Source organism: Arachis duranensis, chromosome 9 (genome assembly GCF_000817695.3).
Source record: "Arachis duranensis cultivar V14167 chromosome 9, aradu.V14167.gnm2.J7QH, whole genome shotgun sequence".
Lineage (NCBI taxonomy): Eukaryota > Viridiplantae > Streptophyta > Magnoliopsida > Fabales > Fabaceae > Arachis > Arachis duranensis.
This window is the reverse complement of record NC_029780.3, coordinates 28922755-28937424: the sequence shown is the minus strand read 5'-3', so window position 1 is coordinate 28937424 and position 14670 is coordinate 28922755. Positions and strand designations below refer to the sequence as shown.

Below are 14670 nucleotides of genomic sequence, written 5' to 3'. Positions count from 1 at the left end.
TTGCCATGAATTAAAACGAAAAGGAGTTGTTACAATAGGTTTATGCGAACTCGGCTAATCAAGGTAGGGGATTGTTTTTAAAGTTAAAATATTTTGGGATCGAATACCTTATGAGTTTAGCAGATTAATGTAAGTAAATTAATTTCTGTGTTCAAAATGATTTTCTACTGTAATTAGAGTTGTTGTGGTTGCTGCGTAAGTGGTTTAGAACTGAGGCTGCAGCTGCCACTGGTTGCAGACCGAAAAGAAAGGGTTTCTTGATGCGTTTAGTTTGAGTTTCGATTATTCGAGGTAGGAGTTTTTCTTAAAATCTATTTTACATTACAAAGTTGTTATAAATAGATATTAATGTGAGAAATATATGTCTGTGATTATGATTGTCTTATAAATGTGGTTGTTTGCTGGACTGAATGACTGATTGCTTGATTGCTTGAGTAGTTTGTGATTGCTGAAAAAAATTTAGTTTGAAAGGTTATTTAATTGATTATTATGAAAAATGGCTCTCTTGGTTTTGAATCTATTTTTGATAATGTAAACGAATCGGCTTATAAATGATTTGGAATATGAAACTGAATTAATTTAGGAAACGGTTCAATTTTGAGTTAGTCTGACTTTATAAATGATTTAGTATTTGAGCTGGTTTGATTTTAAAGAGATTTATTATTGGCACTGATTCGCTTTAAAAGCAATTTGATATTGGGACTAGTTGAATTTTGGAAAATGAATGAGATCTGGAAGTGGTTGAGAAAAAGATTTGAGAAATGTTTGGATGGGACCCAAAAAGGGTGGCAGAATCCAAGTTTTAGAGGAGATGCTGCCGAAATTTTATAAAATCAAAAGTTTCATTGGAAGTATTTATTTTAAAAGGTTTTAAGTATTATATGATTTAAGATTACCTCATTTATCAAAGGAAGAGTTATGTTTTGGATTGGGAATTGTTAGTGAATGGAATGGAAAGAAGGATGATTGAGAATTTTCTTTGAAATATGATTTTTGAATGAATTTGGAAATGAGATTTGGATTGGTGAATGATGATGATGTTGAGAATGATGAGAATGTTGAGATATGGATTGAGAATGTTGAAATATGATTTTTGAATTATTCATTTGGCTTATGAATTTGAATTATTTGAGATACGAGGTTCCCTGGATAAGGTACCATGGCTTGCCACCACGTGTACCAGGTTGAAAACTCGATACTCTGTTGACCCTACGACGTAAGTGTGACCGGGCACTATATAAATTCCCGGGAATGTTACCCCCATTGAGCAATATTGATTATTTGAGAAAAAGCTATGCATAGACTCTTGGGGATGCACGTCGGGGGACAGTCTAAGGACAATTCAGACTTGTCGGGTTGGCTGGATAACCGACAGATGAGCCTCATCAGCCATAGGGCATGCATGCATCATATGCATCTGTATGCTTTGCTTGGGTTTGAACTTGTTTTGGTTTGCCTAATTGCTAAACTGTTCTTAACTGCTACTTGAACTATTTACTGTAACTGCTACCTACTTGTGCTTTCCTTATCTGTCTTGTCTGTGTTTGTCCTGGCGTGCTATATTTGAGAATGAATTTTGGTGCTGAATTAATGATTGTGTTGTTTGATTGCGTGCTTGGTTTCTGATTAAGATTTTCTTATAAGAAAGGAAAGGTTTAGGGTTTCTGAAAGATTAAACATTGTTTCTTTGAAAATGTTTTAAACGATTACCTATTGGTTTTTAAAGATTCATAAGGCAATGATAATCATTGAGCTTGAAAACAGTTTTCTTATTAAATATCTTCTTATGACAACTTTGAAACTCCGTGATGAGACCGTGTGGTTAGGTTCTCACCCCCTACAGCTTTACCTTTTCAGGAAACCGGATGAAGAAGCATTAAGAAGAGTTAAACTGCGTTTGATTTATATGTTGTTGTATTAATTAGATTATTTTCTTCCATCATCTTTGTTATTACAAGTTTTTATAAGAGGGATAGGAGTTGTATGTTTTATATGTATATTATATTATAAGATATTATGTATGGAGTCTTGTACATGAATCAGTGCCGCTTGTATTTTTCTTAAGGTAAAATATTTATTTCTGGTTCTAAAAGAAATTAGCGATACGGTGTCGAGTCACAGACTCCTATTTTAATATTAAGTATATAAAGTAGTTGTAATACTTCTTGCTATCAGAGTAGCGCAGCCGGAAACGTGATATTTTGATAATGAGGGTGTTACAATAAGTATGTGACATTTTTTATATATAAGTCATATTTGTTTATATAAAATTATAAATTATTTTACAAAATTTGAGTTAACATGTAAGTTTTTAATTAATTAATTGAGTTTGAGATATATAAGTAGTCTCAATTAGTAATTAACAAGGTTCAGAAAATCGGACCGGTCATTAAACCGCTCTAACTACTGGTTCACTGGTTCACTGGTCTAACCGGTCTAACCAGTGGTTCAACCTGAAAAACCGTTTTAAAATAAAATAATAAATAAATTATAAATAAACATTTTAAAATATAATTATAGTATAATATAAATATTAAAATAATTTTCAAATTAAAAAAACTACATTAAATGTCATCAATCAAATTCTTATAATCTTATTAATATACAAACTCAAGTTAAATAGTATAAAGAAAACTCAAATATTAAATGTCAACATAAAGATTTATCAATCATCAAAACATCAAGATGTTCTTGTGAGTTTCTTTTTTTTCTGAGAAAGACATGGTTTTCCCTTGTCCAAGGCACCAGCGACCAGTATTCACCTCAAACAATTCTGGAACATGAGTAAGCTCTTCACCTCTATGATATCTATCATTAGTCTTTGGAAGGACTTGTTAGAGAATGACCAAGTATGTTGCTTTCTTTTTTCCCTTTGCTCCTTTCTCAAATCTTACCTTACCATTTGATATCTTTTGCTTTCAGCTGCGAGTAAAGCAGAGGCAAGGTCGAGTAAGGGAAAATATACTTCCCTCCCACATACAAGTAATCAAACAACTCAGTCAGGTATGCAGGAGATGGAAGACATTCAAAACAAAAGAGAACTCCAGCATGGTAGTGTTCTTAGTTCTTACCACCATCACCTGTATCAATCAGATAAGTGGTTAATAGAAATACAAAACAATCAAAATAATGCATGCTTTTTTTCTCAAGGTGTGATAGAATCTTATGGCATGGGAGAGACATTCACCAATTATCTTATGTTCGTGGGGAGTCATGATTCTCTGATCATAGACCTGTGTATAGCATATTCTCAGCAGAAGTTGATCAAAGAAGCTCTAGTGTCCAAAATATTTCAGCAAAACCAGCCTTCAGCATTCCAAAACCAGCAAAACCAGCAACTACAAAACACTAAAATCTGCCTACACCATTAAGCATTTAGCACATTATGAAACATTCCAAAACACTAAATCTTCACCCAGCAAAACCAGCAACTACAAAACAAAGCCATTAGTAAATTTGAACAAAAAATTAGGAGCCATTAGCAACTAGTAAACCAGAGTAACAAACTAACAGAGCCATCAGTAAACTAACAGAGCAATCGAGCCATTGAGCAATTAGAAAACAGTCACAGAGTAACAAACTAATAGAGGGAACGAGCCATCAATAAAGAAGAAGAAGACTGAAGAAGAAGACCAAAAATTGAGTTGCAAACCAAGTTACCAACAAACAGAAATTGAGCTGCAAACAAGTTACCAACAAACAGAAATCTGCAAACCAGCCAGTTAATTTTCATATTATTTATTTTATTTCTCATGCTAACCAACAACCAGAAATCTGCTAACCAACAAACAGATTATTTATTTCTCATGCTAACCAACAAACAGATTTTTTGATAGTCATGCTAACCAACAAACAGAGAAAGTTCACAATTAAACTAAAATTTGAGTTCAGTCAGTTCACAGAGGAAGTCGAAGTTCACAGAGAAAGTTCACAGAGGAAGTTCATAGAGGCAAAGAACAAAGAAGATGAGAAGAGGACGAGTCACTCACCGCGCGACGATGAAGACGATGGGACGGGCTACTGCCTGCTGGTGTTAAAAAGATGAAGACGACGCAGATGGAGGGCTACTGGGCAGGGAATCAGGCGAAGAAGGAGGGTTACTTGGGCTGACGACCAGGCGACGGCGGTGGCACTGATGACCGGTGACCGCGGAGGGCAAGCTAGGGTTCAGGCGGCTAGGGTTCACTCTTCTCTCACTCTGAGATGAATATGATTCAGATTCAGCAGTGAATGGGTTCGGGGGAAGAAAGGGGGTTGGGGTGCAGGGTGCTCCACGGGTCGGGTCGGGTTAAGGGTTTCTTTTTTTTTAAAAAACAATAAAACGGCGTCGTTTATGCAGAACCGGCCGGTCACCGGTTCGGCCCAACTGACCGGTTTTTGGCCGATTCACCGGTTCTTTGCCGGTTCTTTCCAGCACAGTTTTTACAAGAAGACCGGACCGTTTGCATCGCCGGCTTGCGGTTAAACCGGTCGAACCGGCCGGTCCGATCCGGTTTTCAAAACCTTGGTAATTAATGAGTCAAACTATTAGTGAAACTTAATTTTTATTAGCCAAACTACGTTTAACTTGTTTTGACTTAACTTAGTTCATATTTATCTTTACACAATTTGATTTTGACAGTAAAATAATTTATTTTTCATGTTCTTTTATAATTAAGGATAGATATGTAACAAAAATATTTCGAAAGTAAGTTTAAAAGCTAGTAGCTATAACTTTTTTTTTCTTTTATTTGCATTCACCCGTTGCTACTAAATAAATACATAATATAAAAGAGTTATTTATCTTGTGATTTAAAAGTACATTTTAAGATTATAAATTAAAAAATTTTAAAATATTCTACTAATATTAAATTTATGCTAAATCCAACATCAAATATAATAAGTATGTCGTAATAGATATTACACACATAAAATTTTTAATTATTCTCTACATACAAGTCATTTTTTCATACAAGTTAATATAAGTCATTTTACCTTAATTCACCTCACGCGCCTCTTACTCTAACTAACTTTTCAATCAATGCGCGAATATGTAACTACCTTTTTTGAAAGAATTTCATTTTCCTTTTCGAATTTTCTCAATATTTTTTATCTACATTCTCTGTATTCTCTGTGTTCTTCTTTGTTTGTTTTCTACATTTTTTAAATCAAGCCCTAAAATCAGTTTTGAACAGTATCTCGTTGTTGAAGATAATGAATAATTCAAATTCAAATTGTCAATTGAACCAGAACGAAATTGATTATTATTTTGAATCCAATCAAGTGGCTGAGGGTGTGGTTCGATTCTAGTTAATATTTTCGTTAGTAGTTTATGATTATATAGGTGAATAATGTTGTTTTTTATTTTAAAAATTGTTTTCATCGTTGATGGTTTGAATTGAATGTAATGTAAAAGTTTTACATTAAAAAAATATTTTTCTGTATTTACAGCAAATTTCGATGTAACACGAATATATTGAGTGTATTGTTTAAGAATTTTTGGTGTATGTACGGTGATAAATTCTGCATCATTCAAAACTCTTCTTTTTCCCCATCCTCATCTTCTGCTGCTTCTTCTTCTTCTTATTTTTCATCATCATCATTGTCATCTTCTTTTTTTTCTTATTCATCTTTTTTTCTTGTTTTATTTTCTCAAGTTTCTTCTTTGTTTACTCTCTTAACAAGAATAAAAATAAAAAAAATGAAACAAAGAAGAAGAAAAAATACATAATGCTGTAAAATTACTTAGAAGAGAATGAACCTACATTTATTCAACTAAAAGAAAGAAAGAAATAAGGGAAAAAAAAGAAGAAAAAAAATGCAGCATTAGAGGAAATATTTTTCTGTATTTGCGGTAAATTTGGGTGTAACACGAAAATATTTGAGTGTATTGTTTGAGAATTTTCGATGTATGTGTGCTAATAAGTTCTGTATAATTCAAAACTCTTCCTTCTCTTCATTTTCTGCTTCTTCTTCTTCTTCATATTCTTATTTCATTTTCTCATAATTCTTTTCAAATTCAGCTTTGCAACTTCCTTCACTTTCGCAACAATTTTCAGAGATTTTTGAGATTTTGATCCTTGTTTAAATTTTGAGCGTTGCAGTTTTGATTGAGGGAAAAGAATTGTTTGCGTTATTCAAGAGTTAGAAAAATGCGTGTTTACACAAAATTTAAATTGAAAGTTATTTTTGTTGAATTTAGACCAACTTATATAAACTTATATACCAAAAAGACTTGTATCTGTAGCATATCTCTAAAATTATTATCTTTCTAAAATCACTAGTATTTAATAATTTGTTATGATTCACATCAATTATATTTTTAATATTTTCTCTCTCTTTATTAATATCTCCGTTTATTAATATCCTTATTCAATTCACATTAATTACACTTTAGCATTCTCTCTCTCTTCTTTTCTAAAATAAAATACTTTTAGATAAATATATTTAACAATAATTTAGTAAAATTTTAAAATTAAATATACATGTTTAAGTTAACGTTTTCTTGTATCTTTTGGTTCCTCATTCACATAAAAATTTTAAAATAAAGTTTGTCTACAAAAGTTTTTTTGTTTTTACGTGAAAATACAAACTTCCATAACAAAAATAATTAAACAAATAATTTGATATTAATTAAATGATAATATCAAAAAGAGAAAATAAAAAAGTATATAATTAAGTAGTATATGAGTAATTGAGTACAATAAAATAATGAAAAAAGAATTAAGGTCAGTTTGGATTAACTTTTAAAAAAAATATTTAATTTTTTCATTTTTTTAAAAAAGGAATGAAAGTATTTTTGATAATTTTTTTAATAAAAATATTTTTTTTAAAAAAACGTATTCAGATAGATTTTAAATTGAACAAAAATATATATTTTTTTAAATATTTTTCACTAAAATTAAAGAATTAATCTAAACTAGCACTTAATATTGATAAAATAAAATTACAAATTTATAACAAAAAGTATCAATTTATTGTAGAACACAGCGCATAATTTTATGAAATTTTACATCAATAAAATAAATACATATTTATTTACCCAATCGTCATAAACCAGTTATTCTTTTTTATATGTAAATCGTGGTATGTGGCAAAATATTACATTTGTTCACAAAATCTAACCAAATACCACGATTTACTAGCAAAAAGTTTCATCAAATACATGCCTACTAAATCGTGCTTTATAATTACTTAATAATATTTATTTGAGTAGTATATGATAATAATATTTATTTGCTTCTATTAGATTATTAAATTTGACCTCATAATAATTTTTTATTCAACTTTTGGTACTTAATCGTCAATTTAAAAATTTTATATTAGATATTCGTTAAAATTATCAATTCTCATATTTAAAAAATTAGTGTTTTTTTTAAAATCAATTTAAAAGAATATTATTTATCTTCTTTTCAAATTAGCTTTAATTTTTGTGTAGCAATGGTATTAATTGAAAGAACTTTTTAACTATGAATATCAATAACAGTCAGTTTATAATTGTGTGGAAAGTAAATTTTTAAATAATTGTTTAGTAATATATATGATAAGAGAAAAATTTTGATGGTAGTGATAAGAGAAATATTACTTATTTTTATAAAAAATATAAAATCTAAAACAATAGAATTTTAAATTATATATTATTATTTAAATTACTATTTTAATGTTTTAATTTGTATATTAGATATTTTGAAAACTAATTATATTTTACAATAACAAAATATAATCATAACAATAATAATCATGTTATATGTACATTAAAAATAATTATTTGTATAAAATATATATTAAAATATAAAATACATATTAAAAATAAGTTAAACAATACATGTATTTATACACAAATATATAGTGGTTAAAAGATCATTTAATATTTAATTTTTTATATACACATATTATTTTTATTATAAAAATTATTATCATTTTATATAAAATTTGCCCCATTACTAAAATTTTCTGGATCCGTCGTATATATTTTACTTTCTTCTCAACTCTTTCAATAAACTTCTTGAGTGGTGTGTAGTGAGTGTGTTTCTGTGACTATGCATTTTAGGTGGCATTTGTTTATAAAAACAGAATATTGAGATAGAGATACAGAAATATAAAATCATATTTAACATAGATGATAGATGAGATATAAATATCGATACTAACAAAGGACATGACTTATTTTTTTCTTTTATTATTCTAGTTAATTTTTCATAATTATATTTTTTATTATTATATTTTTCTTCTCAAATTTTTTGAAAGAAAAAAATGAGAATAAATTAGATTTTTATAATTTGTTCTAATTTATTACCAAATAAAATATGAAAGCACAATTTTGTGTCTCTATTCTTTGTGTCTTGTTCATAATATCTTGTCTTGTCCTATTCTCAAAAGAAAACGCAGCCTTAATTCTCACATTATGGACAATGAAAAAATGATTGTGTTTGAGTGTGATAGCCCGAATTTTTCGCACACTCACCGTTTGAGTTTTTATGCCCGAGTTAAATAATCTAGGTTAAATTATACAGTTTGTCCCTATACTTTTACTAAAATTATAAATTAGTCTCTACACTTTAAAAGTTTGTAATTAAGTCCTTAAACAAAATTAAATTTTGTAATTTAGTCTCCACCGTTCAAACAACGTTTGATTTAACAGAATATTCGTCAGCATATTGTACTCTCTCCTCGGTGCCGTCGGTGCCGGCATTGTGACATACAAAGGGTATCGTCTTGCCGCCGAACGTATCTTCCACTCACCCTCTTCTCCTCGTCGTAGAATCTTTTCTCATAGCTCTTCTCTTGGCCTCGCAGATTGCTCCTACTCGGCCATCGTCTCCTCATCGTTGCAAATTTGTGCCTAGCTGTCTCTCTGTCACTACAAAAATAATTATTTTTAGCGGGCATTTATTTTATTTTTAGCAGCAATAAAAATAGCCGCTAATACATTTACCGGCAATTAGACATTAGCCGTCTTATACTTCGCCGCTAAAAGGTTTTAGTGGCCATTATAACATTTGTCAGTAAAAACCATTTTAATGGCCGTAAAATGTATATAACTTTTAGGGACAATTTTGTTGGCAATTTATATGGCCACTAAAAATAATTCTAAGATGGAAATATTGTTCACTTTTAGTTGCCATTACTAATGCCGCTAAAATCTATTTTACCGGCAATTTATATGGCCACTAAAAAAGTTCTAAAATTATACTATTATTCACTTTTAGCTGCCATTACTATTGCTGTTAAAATCTTAAAGTTTTTTTAGTTATATTATACTCATTTTTTTTCTAGAATTTCAATTATTTTTACCAACAATTATTATTATTATTATTATTATTATTATTATTATTATTATTATTATTATTATGGATAATATAAAATGCTGAAATTAATTACTACAAAATGAGATATTTCATTAAATTCAAAATATTGATACACAAATTTCTCTTGAAAAGTAATAAATCACGTTACAAATCTAAACAAAAAAAAATACTACAAGCCTATAACTATATTACATCAATGTAGCAATACAAGTATTAGCAATGATCTAAAGTTGCACCTTAAAAAATAGCCTAACTTTCGTTTTTAGCAATTGATCTAAGAATTTAAAAGTAGCCTAACTTTCATTTTTAGCCTAGATTTGTTACTGCTATGATTGGAGGTTGGTGTCTTTCCCATTCCTGTAATAACAACACATATTATTGGAAGATCGGTTATCATAGTAAATAGTCTCTTCCTACATGTAAAATGAGAGCCGGATATTACTTAAACATGACCAAAAGGACAGCATCGCAAATCAATTACAAATTTGAGAGGGTACATGAAAACAAACTAAAGCATATTAGAAAACTTGGGGAGAAAAATAAGCATCATGCAAATAGTATCAAGACTCGTGACATCAAAAAACATTGAATACAATTAGAAAATACATGTTTTGTTTGCTACAAAAAAAGGAATGAATCTGATTAGTGATTAATTAAACTTAAAAATTTGAACTTTCTGACGCTCAAAGATTATAGAGATAAAACCAAAAGGTTTTGCTAATGAAACTATGAAAAAGAAAGTAGCTCAACTGAGTATGATACCAACAATAATGGACAAAGTAATAAATCTATATTCTAATTAAACATTTAGTTATTGGTTACTAGTTGCAGCCATCAACATGGTCAACTATACAAAAACTAACTAAAGTGCATCAGGTGCTATGGTTTTCTTAAGTTGCACTACCTACTTCTGCTGTCTTTTATTATATAAACATGTGCTTTCTTTATGTCTAATTATTTCTTTCTTACAATTTAATTTTTGTGTACTCATTCTAAGAGCAAATAAAGCCAACTCTATAAATCTATTTACTTATATAAGAAAACGGTTATAAGTTTGTAAGGTAATTATTTGCAATGATTATGAGAAATAATAAAAAAAATATTTGAGAAAATTTGAATTAATTAAATTAATTAATGTGGTGAAGCTAATGTGTGTATACCTATAACTTTGAAGTATGGGAAGCTAGCTGAGATTATAAATATTATTTCTCTCTCCATTTTCTATTAGAAGTCTATAATGATTAGCCATTACTACTGCCATGTATATACACGCATATAATCAAATTCATTAGATTTGCAATTAAGCACAAATGTAACCCTAATTATTCATTGATAATCTTGCAAAGAGTAATTAAAAAAATTAAATTGAACATTTATATATATGTACCTTGATGATTTGTGTCCTCTACCTTCTTGCTCCTGTATATCTGGAAAAAAAAAGAGAAATAAATAGATGGAAAAAAAAGAAATTAACCAAATTAAAAGATTCAAATTCAGGTTGTGGTAACAATTATGTAACTTTATATATATACCTGTAAATGACTCTTGACATGAGCAATACTTAAACCTTTGATATTCATCGATTGAACCAGTTTTAGTGTTGCTCCTATATATATACACATCTCAAATAAGCAAACATTATTTAAAAAAAGCAAATATATGTAATAATAACATACAAATTAACTAAACTATGGAGTTAATTAATCGTTACCTGAGCAAGCTTAAATAAAATTGGAAAAGAAAATAGATTTATATTAATGGAATAAAGTAACTTGCTCTCTTGTTCTCCAAGTCTTTGAACAGCATGAACAAATCGAAGATGAAGATTAAGGGTCCAATGCATGAAAGTAAGCATCAGAGAAGGCACAGGTAATACATTTGACCCAAGCATATGCTGACCTGTTTCTCCCAAATATCTCCATTCCTTTCTCTAGCGGTCCTTTTTCAAGAGCTTTCCAAGGTACTTTCACTTTGGCTGCATTTTATTCGCCTTTTAGCAGAAGACTTCTTCCTAGATAAAAAATCACCTGACATTTCTCTTCAACATCAGCCTGGGCATAAGAGGTAGCATCGAAAAACCTTCCTAATTTGAGTACCTAAAATAATTCAAGAACCTTAAGTAAACTGTTTCAGAAAATTCTTCAGACAAATCAAAAGCAGAGACTGTATACCGATTTAAAACAATTCAGCCCACATGGTTCATTTTCAGTATCAAGAGGGTTCCAGAGGTTGCTTCTCAGCATGTTAAATTTATTGAATCAAGAAATATGCAAAAAAATTTATAAAGATAATAACCTGTCAATAAAACTTATGGGAAAGACAAGATCCTGGGAACATTCATATAATCGGCAATCGAAAACCTGAAAAGGTGAAAATTGACATTAGAGCTGCTGGCGAGATATAAAGAATTTCTATATAGCTTTTTATGTTACTATCATCTAATTCGATGCTATTTTGCTAACATGTCAAAACTATTCAAGTTTTAAAATAATTATTATAACGAACTTAGAAAATGAGACTATTCAATTTTAGCAAATATGACTTCAAACTAGTAGTACAGTTTAAGTAACATACATACTCTTAACACGTGATGCAAATTGACTACAAATTTTAGCAAGTTGCAGAGTTCATGAGATCAAATAGACTACAATACTCCTCTTTGGAGTTAAAAATTGAAATTATTTTTACGACATATAAATATAGTAACACATATTCTAAGATAATGTACACCTATAAATCAAATGATTCTACTAATATATGTAGATCAACTTGCTCAGAGAGTCTACTTTTTCGGCTGAAGCAAACCTAGAGCATCTGCACAAATTAAAGAATGAAGAATGAAATAGGTAGAACATGTCTAATAAGCAATTGACATCATTGTATAGTTTAATTTCAGAGCATTATTCATTTACTTTTTGACAAATAGCGAGGTTTGTTGGTTTAAACTATGCCTAGTCTATTAAATTTATAATAGCAGAGTATGTTTTTTAAATATCCAGAAGATCTTCAAAAAAATTTTGAACTGAGATCAAGAATGAATTGACATAATAGAGAGTTTCAAACCATATAATAAAAGAGAATTGACATAATCAAACAGAAATTAGACTTACAAGTAACCAAAAATGTAATTAATCAAGCAGGGCTGGTGAAACAAACATTAATCGAAGAAATGTGAGTCTTGAAACCAATGTCATCGCTGTTGCTACCGAAGGAAGAAGACGTGCGTGATGCTGCTCGTGTTGTCTCGTCAGAGCCTACTTCACATGGCGGCCATGGAGAGCAAGCTGAGCGACGGCGACAACAACACCAAAATCTTGCAGAATTTTAGAATTAACAAAAATATAAAATGAAAAACAAAAATCTAAAAAATAAAGGGAGAATATCTACTGGCATGCAACTGGTGGCGGTGCAACGGTGGAGGTATGGTGTTGTGAAGGTGAGAGATCGACAATGGCAGAGCAGAAAAGATAAGAGACGAATGTAGCGACAAACCTCGTTTGCGAAGAAGACGTTGCTACCAGATCTGGAGATGCATTGGTAGAGGAGGCGCCTTGGCTCGATTTGAACTACGGTGGCGAGGGTGGCAGCGCCAGCTTCGGCGGCTTCCGCGGTGAGCTTAAGATCTCTCTAAATCTCTTTCTCTGAATCTCTTACACTACAATTTTGTTTTTTATATTTATTAATGGTAATACTGATAATTGTTAATATAGTATAATTTTAGTAATTTTAATAAGAATAATATTGGCTATAATACTATGGCCACTAAAATTTTTCATTAAAAAAAGCTTTTTTTTTTATATTTATTACTGGCAATTATGATAATTGCCATTATAATATATAGTAATATTGGCAAATATATAATTGCCGCAAAGACATAACTTAAATTAAAGAATTAGTGGCTATTATATTATTGCCACTAAAAGTTTGTCGCTAAAATATATTTTTCTTGTAGTGTGTTCAAATTCTTTTTATATCTTTGAGGTTACTCTGTCTCACCACGAGTTCACTGTTACCTCTATCTATTCTTTCGAGCTCACTCTGTCAATATCGTGTCACCATTCATCTTTCATTGTTTTTCTGGTAAGCCATTACTTAGCTTTTTCAGTTTCATCTTTTTTTCGAATTAATTTTTAAGATTTTAAGTTGCATTTGTGTTCTAACTTTGGATTTTATAGTTTTCGTTGCTAATGTGATTTTGAATTTAGTTTGTATTTTGAGTTTGGATTCTTTGTTTAGTTTTTGTAATTCTATATTTTTGTTGTTGATATGATTTTATTCTAGTGTGTGTATGTTTAAATTTAATATATAAAGTTAAGTTTGATGATTATATAGAAATTAGATGTGGATGTGGTTGGTGTTTTGTTGCTATTAGTCATTATAAGTGAGATGTAACTGTCATTTGAAACAAATAAAGATTGCCCCTTTTTTGAATAATGTTCAGTTATTCTCTAAGTTATATAGTTGAGTTGCATTATGACATAGGAGATGTTCGAAAAATTATATTATGTTAATGATGTGGTGGTACAACAAAGTATAGTATATCTATAACACCTTGAATTTTTTAAAAAAAATTAAATGAGTTATTTATAATTTATTATTTTATTTAAAAAATTATTTTTTAAAAAATAATTAAATTAAATTTTATAATATTAAATTTAAAATTTATTAAAATTTTTAAATAATATTTATTATAATAAAATATTTTAAAAAAGATAAAAACATTATCATCATTATCATTCATCATCACTCATCATCATCATTCATCATCATTAGTCCATTATATATATAATGAATGGTTCTACCGTAACCTCCAAAGGAACGAAAGAAAAGAAAATGGAATTTGGCTTAGTATAAATATATATAGGTGAATGCTACCCAACCTCCTCTAAAATAACATGTAAATTATTCTTCATTATGTGTCACATTGTAATTGGTATTTATCTTAACCATAGTTGAGTTATTTTATAATTTATTATTCTTAAAATATCAAAGCTCCACTCCAGCACATTTCACTCCTCCATTCTTTGTTTATCACTTCATCACCTAGATTTGGTCCTTCCAAACACCGTCGCGTTCGTGACAAGAAGCGCTAACGTCATCGCCGTGCCCTCCCACACAACCTCTCTTCCCAGTATAGTATAGCCAGTGCCTTTTTTGGCGTGAATCACTGCTTACCCACATAATTAATGGTTAATTTGGTTATTAAATTTTTTTATTAAAAAAATATATCTTTATTTAATTACGTGATGGAACATATATTTATATGTAAAATATAATATAATAAAATAAATCTATTCAAAATATTTAAAAGTATAATTAAAATAATGAACATACAAATATAATAATAAAATTTGTACTCCAAAAAAATAAATATTTTTTTATC

General features: G+C 29.4%; 1 long non-coding RNA gene across 2 annotated transcripts; it reads right to left on the bottom strand.

Moving 5' to 3' along the window:
• Positions 1 to 9436: 9436 nt before the first annotated feature.
• LOC110275101 (uncharacterized) lies at positions 9437 to 12930 on the bottom strand. 2 transcript variants are annotated; one of them, XR_008002825.1, is made up of 7 exons: positions 12780 to 12930; positions 12398 to 12571; positions 11583 to 11647; positions 11187 to 11383; positions 10820 to 10893; positions 10675 to 10714; positions 9437 to 9644 (listed from the first exon to the last, which is right to left on the bottom strand). It is a non-coding gene; the product is annotated as an uncharacterized LOC110275101 (long non-coding RNA). The 2 variants fall into 2 exon arrangements; XR_008002826.1 differs by having other exon boundaries at positions 12398 to 12600; positions 12780 to 12921.
• Between the last annotated feature and the right edge of the window lie 1740 nt (positions 12931 to 14670).